Source organism: Manis pentadactyla, chromosome 6 (assembly GCF_030020395.1).
Source record: "Manis pentadactyla isolate mManPen7 chromosome 6, mManPen7.hap1, whole genome shotgun sequence".
NCBI classification, from domain to species: Eukaryota; Metazoa; Chordata; class Mammalia; order Pholidota; family Manidae; genus Manis; species Manis pentadactyla.
In genome coordinates, this window is record NC_080024.1 from 26,264,718 (window position 1) to 26,275,788 (window position 11,071).

The following is an 11,071-nucleotide window of genomic DNA, read 5'->3' on the forward strand; positions in this document are numbered from 1 at the left end:
AACAAACCTGATCATTGCTGTGATCATTTTGCTGATGTGACCACCGAAAAAGAAAATGAGCAGGATGCAAAACTACCCTGAGAGTAGAAATTCTTTTTCTCCAGCTTTCCATGGAGCTTTCTTCTCAGGAGGCACCTAAGACTTACATAGCTTTCCATGAGTCCCACTGTTTTATAATCATGGAGCAAGATCCTAGCATTTTTGGAAGGGTCAGATAGTAAAACTACTGATGCTTAAGTAATTGTTAATTCATTTCAGGAAGACTAGAATTCTGGTGAAGACTTAAAAACCAGAGAGAAGCGAGGCAGCCATGTGATCAGTAGAATTTATGATCCAGTGATGGACATAGAGAACTACAGGACCCACTGTTTAGAAAACAAAGAGAATCACATGCATATGGAGTTAGGAGTGCCCTCTGTATGCTTTCTCTATCTGACTAACTGGGATTTCCCTTGTCTTCCACTTTCTTAGGTAGAGAGAATATAAATAATGCTGCTCATCACATAGGGATGCCCGAGATGCTGCAATATATGGTTGGTTCCTTACACCACAACATAGCACAGCAGAGATTAACAGTTTTTATTTTATTTTATTTTATTTGACAGCCTCTTTTATTCTAATGTACAATTTCAGAAACACCCTTAGGATCTTCATCACTTCAGCTAAATATGAAAATGTACTTTTGTTTTTAAAAAATGCTTTATTGCACATTAAAAGAAAATTAAAGTATGTGTGTACAAAGCAACATATTTTACCTATCTAATAAGTAATATGTGCTTCTTAATTATCTTTAAAATCATTGCATAAAGAAAATCCATCTGCCAAGATATAAATTTGAAAAGACATACCATGATTTTTATCAGGATCCGATGTATATCACCATAGGGAGAGAAATTTCACTTTGTGTCATGATATCAAAAACAGAATAAACAAACAAACAAAACAGAATAAAATCACTTCATCACTGGATATTAGAAATGAATACGTGACAAAAACCATTTCACCTATTTTTGAAACATGTTACACTTTGTTTCTAACTAACAAAATGAAGGAGAATCCTGGCTTAAATTTTCTATATCACCTACCTTATTAATGTGAAAATTCTATTCCTAATAAGTGAAAATGAAAACTGGACATGACACTAGTGACATGTCCTCTTTATACCATGGTTTTTGTGGTTTGTCAAAGAACAAGCTATCCTGAGACAAAATATGACCAGATATTCTAATTTTTGTGGTCCTGATACCATGTTCTGTTTCAATAGTCATGGTATTTGTGCTTCTGCCTTGAACCACTCATTGCCCATTATAGGCATAAATTAAGCAATATATGTGTCTAGGAACAAGACTAATCAAAGACCATACATGGTCGAAACCACTGCGGCTGGACATTTCAGTCTGATCTCCAGTAACAGTCATGTCTTTTCACCCTACAGCAGAACTTCTGGAGATCTCTAAGGCCCATTGGGGAAGTGAGGACATGAAGTCAAAACTATTTTCATAAAAATACTAAGTAAGGTGTTATTTGCCTTTCTCACTGTATTGACAAATGCACTGAAAGTCCAAAAACGATGATGGATAAATGTGCTGCTGTTACTTTAGCACATCAAAGCTACAGCATCAAGCTGTACTAACAATCATGTATTTTTCACTGCTACATAGACTTGCCTATTTGGTAGACATTTTCTCAGAAATGAATGAAATGAGCTTATTGCTTTAATGAGACAACTGACAGAATTTGTTGACACTGGTAAATTTGAACTGTCAAGCAAAATTTTTGAAAAGCTTGTATCCACCACTGTGAGCTTGACAGCATCCTAATACTTCAAGGACTTTTCTTATGATATCAGTGGTGATATTAATTAATGCAATGTATTGATTTTTATAGCAAAATGTGTCCACATATGGAAGATTTGCATGACTTAGTGAACTGATATTTTCTAAAGCATGATCTTATACATCATGCATGGGAAAAAGATCCATTTAAAGTACAAGTTTGACCAATGGATTTTAATGTAACAGAACATGATGAGTTTATGGACATGCAACTAACCCTTATGAAACTGCTATTTGTTGAGTTTGGGAAGAGTATAAAAGAAGAATATCCACAATTGTAATAAAAGGCTATTAAAATATCCTCCCTTTTCAATTATGCATCTATACAAAGCCAGATTTCCTACATATATTTTCACCAAAGCAATATATCTGATTGAATCCAGAACTGATTCAGTGCAAAGTAGATATAAGAATCTATGTTCTATTAAGCCAGACATTAAAGAGATTTGTAAACATGTAAAACAATCTCAATCTGCTGACCACTTGTTACAGTTTTGGAAAATATAGTTATTTTTCATGAAAAAAATATTCATTCTGTTAGTATATAATGTGCTATCTTAACGAATAAATAATTTTTTAATTCATGATTTTAATTTCTAATATGAGAAATATTGTTGAACTTAACCCACAAAAAAGAAAAGCTCTTCAGGATTCTCAGTAATTTTTAAGAACACAAGTTGTCACGAGACTGAAGAGTTTGAGAACTGTTGCTTTATACAAACTCTGAATCCCCAAAGAGTTTTCTGAAAAAGGTAACTTTTTTATGCCACCGATTTGCCAGTGTGATTTAAAACACAAAACTTGAAACCAAAGAAAATACCATGAAATGTGGGGAAAACTTTGAAACACCAGGAGATTTGGGAACCACCAATTTTAAATTGCTGCCCTAGAAAAATCTCAATAGCGATGTCCAAAAAAAGCTATTGCCTACCCATGAGACCTGAGAGAAGACATCCACATTCTCAGGGCATTTTTTCAACACATAATTAGAAGCAAACACCAAGATTCGTTCATTGATTTTTTAATATTCACAAATGAAATCTGTTGGGATAATTGCCATGACTTCAAAAATATTTTTGATTGATCATGAACTAGTTGAAAAAGGTCACACTACTTTTACAACTCCTTTCTGGCCTGCTTTGTGTGCATTTTCTGTAACAATGTTGGTAGGATTATGCACAACTCAAGTTTGCTATTTGCTAAAATTTTATGAAATTGTTGGCAAAAGTTTTGGTAATAAGTGGTTAAACACAGCAAAACTATATTTTAAAAAATTAAATTTATTGGGCTGGGGGATAATGGTCATCTGTCATTTTCACCTGACCAGAATCCATTGACTCTTTTTTTTTTTTCTGACACAGTAGTTTGAATTTTTTATCGAGATAATATCATCAATAATCTCAGTTTTTATGGTTCTACTGCAGGGGCTGCTTGAACTCCAGCTGCAGAAGTAACCATGTGACTCAGGTCCATCCAGTCCATCATTCTAACCCCTTGACCTCACTCATAAAATTATTGTAAGAATAAAATAAGATAATAAATGTAGATTTCACCTCAATGATGTGCATGTAATAAGAGCTCAAGAAATGTTAGTTGGTTTTACTATTAAAAGGTGAATCTGATCTTTCATCTCCTCTTCTTATAATATCATAGAATCTAAACTGCTTCCTCACAGTGGGACACATGGCTCAGCTTACATAATCATGTCATCTCTAGTCTTGCCCCCGCCATAGTGCATTGAGTTCTCTGAAAGTTCCGCACGTCTTCTTTCATTCTAGGGGCTTAATCATGCCACTCCACTCTCTCTGGTGTACTTATTCCTTCCCCCTTCCTTCCCTTTCCTCTTATACTAACCTGTATGCTCGGTGAGGACAAGCTTCCTGTCTATCTCATTCCACACTGTATTTCTCCTGAGTAACATAATTATTTGATCCCTGGTAAGGATTCACGAAGTGCTTATTGAATGAATTGTTTTAAACCACATTTTAAAGAATGAAGCCAGCGTAAGTGAAGTATTTATACTTTTCTCTTAAAAAAAAAAAAAAACTTTTCCTCCCAAGTTTCCAAAATACAGAACAGACTTCTGTTGATTTTAATGTTTAAAAAAAGAGGAAATTGCAGTGCCTGTCTTGGACAGTAGATGGCAGTGAAAATATAATTTGACATAGATCCTCGTAGGTTTACAAAGATTCCAGAACGTGTCCCTGTAAACATCCAGCATGAAGTCTGATCCTTTTTCTTTATAATGTCTTTTATGGCTTTTCACCGAGACAGGCATTCTTTGTGAATACTGTTGGTACATCGTACCTGCAGGGCCTTTCCAAAGAAAGCCAACAGCTGCCAACTAGGACCAATGTCAGGGAGGACTCCTGGCACAGAGGGCACATGGTGGGGTCAGGTTCCCTGCCATGAAAGACACAAGGAGCTGGCACTACTGTCAGAATTTGAGCCTGCACATTGTGATCATGGTTCTTAACCAGGATTAATCTATTGAGGGGTAAGTAAGATGAAGTCACCTTCTACATTTTCTGAACTGCTTATGCCTGGTTAATAATTATTCCCCAAGAGAATCAGAGAGTAGTTGGATATTTAGAATTTCTTCAACAAGAATGAAATTACTAACCAGTTGTATTCTTTCCAACAGTTTTATGGTGCAGTATAGGATATAATCACAGGTGCTATGCCCATGTTTAGTAGAAATTAAGTTTAAGGGACTGTGTGTGTGTGTGTGTGTGTGTGTGTGTTTGTGCGTGTGTCACACATATAGTTATATATAGCATATGAAATAAGTTATCAGACCTGTAAACTAAACCAAATAAGACCCAAGCTTAAAACCCATACATGGCTTTAAACACACATACATATCAGTTAATGTCACCAAACCCCTTGATTCTCAACTGCTCCTGTAACTTTAACAAACAATCTTGCGAGGAAAAAAAAAAAAAAAAAAGGAAAAATAAAATAAGCGGTTTCAAAAAAAATCCCGTGAACTACAGAAAAATAAAGTCTAGTGTCCTGTCTTACTGAATCAGGGGGCAAAAATGCCTTCTTGCTATAAAAAACCATCCCCATCACAGGTGCAGAAGCTCCTTGAAGGCAGACACCATCAGCGCTATTTTTTTAGGGGAAAAGACAACTGAGCACTCAGATTCCCTAGAATTAATTTTTAGCTATATCAAAACAATCAGTTATAAGTATCTCTACATTAGTTACAGAAACAGAGAAATTTCATGGGCTGGAGAACAGAGAAAACATTTCTACATTGGATTTATGAGGTGGGTTATTTGGGGCAACATATTTATCTTTGTAATTCTGCTTCCCTTGGTTTAAGGTGATAATACATTAGCTGACTTTGTAAATCAGTTCACACAAACCCTGAGTTTAAAATCCATAAATGGTTTCCTGTCATTTTTTAGGTTAGACCTGCATCACCAATGTGGCCAGCTCGGCCAGCCCTTGCCAGGCACTAGGCTTCCCCACTAGCCATGCTACCCTGCTCTCCTACCCTGCTCTCCTCTTCACAGCCACTCTCCCACACACATCCTAGCATCACAGGGTCACTGCACCTCCTGGTCCTCTCCTTTGATCGCTCTTTCTCCTAATGCACCTGGCATCTCAGTACCCATGTTGTCAGGAAGTCATGTAACAGAGTCCACAGGGACCATACTATGGTGTCACTTTTCTTGGTTCAGGGCTTTTGTCACAGATTGTAATTACATTTTTAACCTTTGTGATTAGTAGCTGCCACCCCCATTGGCACGTGCTCAATGTTTAGTACTTTATATTGAAAAAAATAAAAGAAGTGGATAAATGAATGGCTGAATAAATGAATGAATGAATTCATGATCATGGAGGTGGGATTAGGGAACCCCAACCTAATTAAATCATGGGGAAAATGTGGCAGTACGGATCAGGAACTTGAAATCCACTAGAATCTGCTATTTATCAAAAGTCTATGTAATATATTTGATTTCTCATGAGCTTCAATTTGGTCACATAATTTTCAATGGCTCAAAGATGATCCACAAAGGGGATAAACTTAAATTTCATAATTCAGGGTAAATATAATTTGCAATAATCTTACAGCAAATTTTGTAATTATATAAGGTCCTATTTTCCTTAAACTTGTTCATTTAGCTGTTAATTTGAACATGGAAGACCTTACACACAGGCTGAACATGGAACACCTTAGAAACAACCAGAAAACGGTCATTCTTTGCTCCCCACAAACAGTTTCAACTACCTGGTGGTGGGGTTGGCAGTTCTTTCTTGCCCTTTGGATGAATCCTACGCCAAGTCCCAGAGCTTTTCCTTTGCATTTTGATAATTAAAAATCCTTCAGTTTCTTGAAGTCCCAGAATGTCTTTTGGAAGTCATTTGAATGCCTAGCTCCTTGCATTAATTGCAATTGGAACTTTATTTCAAGAAAACACTTCTCTCCTGGCCTATTTAGCCCTGCTAATTAGCGCACAGAGGAGATGGTCCCCGTTTGGTCCCTCCTGTGTTTGCCCCCACAGGGGCAGAGGGAGGATGAAGGGCAGGGGAGAGGGAACGGGAAAGGTCTTGACTGGCACTAGCATGTACTCGCGTCTTGCTCTGTGGCTATAGCAGGTATCTAGCAGAGACAGAAAGAGAGGTGAACACCTCTCACTCTGGGGCTACTTTCACATGACCCTGAAGGCCTCCCGTGATCTCCACCTGGAGATCTCCTTGCTGTTTGTCTACTGGGCATCCCGTAGAGCACCTTGACCTTGCACCAAGAGTCCTTGTCGCTCTGGACAGTCACATGACGTAGCCACCTCCAGGGTTGCTCTCCATGGCCTAATTGGGTCCATAGGAGGCACAGTCGGCCCACAGCTTTAACCCATCATCAGTGGTTGGAGTAACTTGCCAAGCAACTTTCTGCTCTGTGGTCATAGGTCATTTACCTAATCGCTGATACGTTTTTTTACTATATGCCTCCGATGATTAAAATAATAAGATTTCCAGGTCCCACTAAAGTCTCTCACTCTATTCTCCACTGGGGGAGACGCTTCTCACTTCTCATCCCTCCCCTGTCATGGATGGAGATTCATCAGACACACGTACACACACACACGTACAAACTCTATCACAAAGTCTAATACCTGGTGTCTAGCCTCTTAGCTTGTAACCATTTTCTGAGACTAGAGATGAGAGTTCAGTTAAGGACAGAAAAATTCATTTTGATCACTTCCTTTTTGCAAGTTCTTCTTCCACAGTCCAGTTTTTTGCCTTGGAACGTGACAGTCATGGCTTACTATCATTTTTTAAATTAGCCTTCCACATTTTATACCCTGTTTATTTACATTATAACCCTATAAAGATATACTTTGGTTATTTAAAATGGTTAACTCATTCCAAGTTCTCCTTTTCTGGTTGTTTCTCAAAGCTGTATCACCAGTATCAGGAGGAATACAAACAAAACTATTTCTCTGATGAATGCAAATTCTAGCACACACAAGTTAGTTTTCCACAGAGACATAAAAGTGGGGCTACTGGGGATATGGCTTGTATCACTCTCTAAGGACTGTCCAAATGAGAATTCTGTTATGTGTTCACTACTAGAACTCAGAAAGGGAGAGTCAAACTCTAGTGTGTAAAATGCTAAGCAGAACCTAGCATCTGGGATCTGGCCAATGTTCCCTGAGGAAATAAGCACCCAATTATGACTGGGAAGGAGAGCAGATGTGGAAAACTCTTCTGCTGCCTGAGCTGACGGTACAGAATGACAGCCTGGAGGGTCACAGACATTGAAGCCCCCAGCTGCCTGGGGCCGATGTGGAGTCAAGCACGAACTTAGTCAGTATTCTACATCGAAGCCCCAACTACAGTAGAGGCCAGAACTCTTCCAGAGTGACTTCCTGTTCCTGTTGCATAGTAAAAATAAATATAAGAGACCTCGTGGTGCTTAGCAATACACAGGCCCTAAATGACGCAACCATGACAGTTAAAAGCAATGCTTTGAAAAGTGAGACGGTGAGGCAGAAGATGGGAGGGTGGATGTTCCGTTGTTGTTTTGACTCTTCGTGTCTGAGTGAGCATGCTCTACTCATAAGGTCATAATAACAAGGCATTTCTATTTGAAGGAAAGCCAGCAAAATTCAAATAGACCAGGGTATTTCTCAGTTACTTATTTCACACTACGCCCCAACTCAGTGACTTAAAATGACGCTCATTTTAGTTTTCTTCACGAATCTATGGATCAGCTGATGGTGCTTCTGGTCTTGGGCTGAGCTCACTCGTCTTTCTGGAGTCAGCTGTGGGCTAACTAGGTGTTCCTGCTATGTCATGCTGCGCTTTCTTACATGTTTGAGGGTTGGCTGGCTGAGGGCTGTTGGCTTTCTTCCACATGTATCTCATTCGCCAACTGGCTAGCTCAAGTTTATTTACATGGTGCACAGCCTCCCAAGGGTTGGAAAAGAGCCAGCCCTCATGGCATCTTGAGTCTGGGGCTCAGAATTGGCCCAAAGTCACTTGCATCTCATTCTATTGATCAGTGCAAGACACAAGGCCAACCCAGGTTCAAGGGGCAGGAAATAGGCCTTACTCTTGATAACGAGCTACAAAAAGCACATTGCAAAGGGGGTGAGTACAGGGAGAGGGACTAACTGGGACAGTTACTGCCACAATAGAACCCCAGAACTGCCAGGCCTCATGAAGAAATGGAGGAAAGAGAAGAGGAAATAAGTTGGGAATCATGTAGCATATTAAAATGTTTAACACTAATCAGGTTCAAAAATAAATCTTTTTTCATTCACATGTCAATAAGTGAGCTGCAGGGAACACTCAATTCCCTCTTCCCTGTCAAACTCCAGCTTGTCATGCTAGTCTCAAATTAAATACCACTTTCTTTAGGAAACTTGCCTGAAATGCCTTCCTTTTAGCCAGAAAATAAATCAAGTATTTTCCCTCCATAACATTTATAAGAATCTGTATTTTTTTCCTCTCTTCCTTGCTAGACTAGGAGCTCTGAGAGTACAGGGTCCAGCTGACCATATTTACCTTACACACCTGCACCCCCGCCTAGCCCCTGCATAGTAGAGAGTAGATGCTGAATAAATATTTCTTAGAAAATAAACACAGAGGGAATGAATGAATGAATGAATGAATGAATGGATGGATGAGGATTATTAAGTATTAAAGGAAAATGCATACATTTGGGGATATCAAATTTTCATGTGATTTCCACATCCTTGCCAACATGATTTGAAATCCCATTCTTGCTACCAAACAGAACAGAAACACTGTGAGAGATTAAGATTACTTTTTGATAACTTTGTATAATGCAGCAACCAAGTCTTAAACCCTGCATCTGCCCCTTTCTCGAAATTTAATAAATACAAAGTCAAAGGGATCCAGAAATGGTCATCACACTGTCCTAAAATCTTGATTGGAAAATGCACAAATAAACAAAGCACAGGCTGTTGCATGAATAGTAGTCCTATGGCCAATTAGATTATGTGTAGCTGAAGAAAACCTTGTATTTGCAATGAGCAGAGCTTTCCAAAGGAAATATTTCAGTCTTGATTCTAGAAAAAAGAAATCAGGGACTTTTGCAGTAAAACTGAATGCTAACAGAAAAACTTTGGTCTACTATTATAAGCTAGCTTTATACTAGGCATTTCTGTGCATTTTTAAATTTAATCCTCATAAACACCTTTCCCATAGCATTTCTCTTACCTTTTGTGTAAAGATAGAGAAATCAGAACACAGTATGTTATGTAATTTCCTTAAGTCATTACCACCAAAATATTAACTTATTAACATTGTTGCTAAGCATGACTTGCTTGCACAGAAAAGAAAGGTGGTGAGATGGAGGTGGGGGGGAGAAAACTACATAGATTGCCTTAGTTCCCAGTCCTGCTGCCCAGCTACACTGCTCACCTGTTTTTCACTTCTCTAGGTTTGTGCGCATGGGACTCTTCTTGAGTATGAAGGACTGAATCATGAATGTTACTGAGTTACACCTTCCAGGAAGTTTATCAGCAAAGCTAGTCAGTGACTCCAGCATTACCAAGTAAAGTACAGCAAACATGTTTCAGAATTTTCAAGAGGAAAGCATCTTCCTTATAAATCAACTGGTAAAAATTCACCACTATTCAAAGACTACACTCTTAGATTCCCTTGCAGTTCCCTTTGATAAATTCCAGTTTTCTGCTGCTTAAAAATTAAATGGCCCCCATCCTTCCCAGGTATCCACTACAGGCATTCAGCTCATGCCCTAAAACATTTGTGGTCTTCCCAGTCTTAAATTATATGACTAGAATACAAATTAGGGCTCCAAGTGTCTTATGAACCATAGTTTGGGGTGTCGGTGTGCTCAGCGCCATGTGGGAGCCAGAGCTCTCACCATCCCCAGCAAAACAACCCATGGTTCCTTTGATGTGCATCTCTCTTCCTACTTCCTCTGTCTAAATCCTGCTGAGTTCAAGGTCTGCTCAAATGCCTACCTTGCCCCAGACCAGAGGCTCGCCTGGCTCTGTTGCAAAGAAACCTGCAAATGTATCTGGAATCCTAATGATGACTGGTATTTATTTAATAATCACTGTGTTCCAGACACCACACTAAGTGCATTAATATTTTATCTCATTTAATTCTCAACTTTAATTCTCAATGCTATTTATGATTTAGGTACCATTTTCATCCATCTTTTATAAATGAAGCTCAGAGAGATGAAGGTACATGTAATCACAAATAAAATAGAATTTAGATTTAAATATACATCTGCTGTATGCCCAAACCTCAGTGCTCAGCCACTGAATTTTACTTTATGCATGCATTAGAATTTGTATAAAATTTCTTCTGCAAATGCGGGTGCATTTCTTTGTGTCCATTAAATGAAATCAAATCCATATCTGTTTTTACTTCTGTGAAACTGTGTGCCCAGGATTCCTTTTGGATATGAAGGGCTGACTCATAAACGGTGGTGGAAAATGCTTTCCTGCAATAGGTCATGAAAAGGACTAGAACTGTTGCGCAGACTATATAAAATCTCTTCCAGTGTTCGGTTCACCTGAGAATCACAGGGTTCTGTTTTCTAAGCATAGAGAGCCCCTTAAAGTACAGAGTTCCATATTTTGGAGTTGGAACCATAAAGCCTAATGTCCAGCCTCACAAAAAGCCCTATGCAAAGTCTACTGCACATGTCATCCCTCCCAGTGAGATGCTGGCCACTTTGCTAGGATGCTGTGTGTTCATAGGCTGCTGGTCCTTAC

The 11,071-nt window shown here is 38.7% G+C and overlaps 1 long non-coding RNA gene across 1 annotated transcript; it reads left to right on the forward strand.

Moving 5' to 3' along the window:
- Positions 1-2,721: 2,721 nt before the first annotated feature.
- LOC118926584 (uncharacterized) lies at positions 2,722-10,183 on the forward strand. The gene is made up of 3 exons (XR_008998182.1): positions 2,722-3,352; positions 4,149-4,332; positions 9,760-10,183. It is a non-coding gene; the product is annotated as an uncharacterized LOC118926584 (long non-coding RNA).
- The last annotated feature ends 888 nt before the right edge of the window (positions 10,184-11,071 follow it).